Raw genomic sequence first — 2,374 nt, 5'->3', positions numbered from 1 at the left:
GGGGTTGGGGGGTATTTTGGATTTTTAAGTACCTTTTTTTAAAGAGTATAAATTATCATAGGTTTCTGGAAAACCTCTCTTGAACGGACGTTTTATCTTGTCGAGTCAAACTTAGGCGGACACGTCTCAGCAATGAAGGGGTTAATTAGGCACGCAGAAGGATGTACATGTATTAAACGGAAATCGGTTTTAATCAACATTTATTTTAAAAACTAATATATCCTCCACCCCTCAACGAGCAGTTATGGTCATATATGAATGCATACTAATGAACCGGCTTTGGTCAAATGGGAAGTCCTGGAGGATGGCTTGGTCGAGCCTTCCTGGCAGACATTATATACCCTAAGGAGTAGCACTCCAAGTGTTTCATGAGTCCCACATTTATTGCTATCTTTACCAGTGATAAAAAAATAAGCCATCCCAATGTATTACTCGTGCCAAATGTATTATTCCATTTATTTGTTAAATTTTTTTTCCCTGAATCAGGCCAACTGACAAGGTAATACATGTAGTTAATAAATACAGCTATCTTGGGAAATGGAATTGTGTAGAATTAAATTATTTATTAAGAATGACTTGGCAGGTCAGATTGATTTCTGATATGGGGCGGGGAATTTAAAGGGAGTGGAGTAAAAGCAGTGGCGGTTGGTGGATTAAACCGTGAGTGGGGCTTATTATGTTGTAAACCGCTCAGAGCTAGCTGTTGAGTGGGAATTTGCACTAGTCTACAAATGCTATCTATTATTACTCACTTTTTTTACAACCACATAGCAAGCAATAGAAGCAAAACAGCGAGGATTTTTATGTAGGCTATTCACGGCATTTTGAGAACCACCCAGACCCGAGAATGGTCGTCTTCGTCTTTTATCTTCAAATGTTCTGGCTGGTGGGGACCAAACCGTCTCACCTCAGACTTTTCACCGTCAAGCAAAAAAAAAATTGTGACACCTAACGAAGATCCAATGAGCGCTTAGGCTAAGTAGCTATGTCACTGAGGACAGTGTGTCGTACACTTACACCCCATTACTGAGGACTTGGAGAGCGTGAGCCTCTCTCCTACTTTTACATTGTTCGCAAGTTCAGTTCTTAAAATTTTTTTTATCGTATAACAAGAAGAGTTATATTTAGAAAGGCCGTCGGAACGGACTAATAGTAATACTTTGCTGAGCTCTAAAGAAATGTGATTGGCTGTTAGGTTGCTATCGTTGTAAGCTGTGACCACAGTGATTGGACAAACGAGCAAGGGGTCACACAGTTTACTCAGTCGAGTCAGTGTGTGTTCATAAATGAAATCATAACTGTCTCAAATTATTATTTCGTTAATTTAAAAAACATTCATTTACTCGTGGGTGAAGTTTGAGGGAAGGGGGGGGGGGGTCAAGGCATTTAGCCCATCACTACATCTTGCTACTGGAAGGAGTTCCATTCGTGTTTAGATACATTGCAAGACGTGGGGTAAGCTTATCACGTCTAACTAATGGAATGAACCTCGAACTTTATCCCAACAGGTTTGAACTGCGAGAGGACCGTAAGCGAGAAGTCGTGAGAACAACTGGACACATGGACAGCTTACGGCGAGACTTGAATCACACAATTTCCCGTATATCCCCAATCCCGCCGATTTCACCCCTCAATGGCTTGTCGCCCAATCACGCCCTGTACCAGACAACGCATTGCGGGAGGACAGTTTACGATGGGCGGAGCTCCCTCAACCAACCACACCAAGAGGGGCGGACACACCTCACGCTGCCGCAAATAGACATCGGGAATCCCAGTGGGCTAAATACATCACTAGACGGAAGTGACGTCACCTTTTCAAGAGGGGGCATAACTGCGTTGGATCTAGACTGCTTGAAAACGGATATCCTCGCTGGCATGCGTCATGAAATCATTGGAGCGTTAAAGCAGACGTTATCTCCCAACTGGAAATCGAAGTCCTCTCTGTCTTCGTCCCAGCAGCATTTGCAGACGGCATCAGGGCCCAGCTCGTCTCCCTCCCACCACCACAGCATGCCTACACCGATCTCCTTACCTCCTCACAATTCAGAGTTGTACCACACGCACCTGTATACTCAACTTTGACGTATATAAAGGTTCTTCCTTCAATAAAACAAACAAATATAATTTATGCGTCTCGACTTCTACACTCCCTGGTTTAAGGTTTGGATTTTATCTTGACGTTTTCATTGACCAACGGAGTTCTAAAAGGAGCAAAATATATTCTCTGTGATTACCCACGATATGGGAGTGATTGGGAAAGAGCCAATCATATTAATATTATAATAAAGTATTATTTTTTTGTCCTATATGTATGATGGCTGTACAACAGCCTTGAATTGTCTCGTACTTAGTTTCAGGCAGAAGTCATGGCAGA

Source organism: Aplysia californica, unplaced genomic scaffold (genome assembly GCF_000002075.1).
Source record: "Aplysia californica isolate F4 #8 unplaced genomic scaffold, AplCal3.0 scaffold00355, whole genome shotgun sequence".
NCBI classification, from domain to species: domain Eukaryota; kingdom Metazoa; phylum Mollusca; class Gastropoda; order Aplysiida; family Aplysiidae; genus Aplysia; species Aplysia californica.
This window is presented reverse-complemented; position numbering follows the sequence as displayed.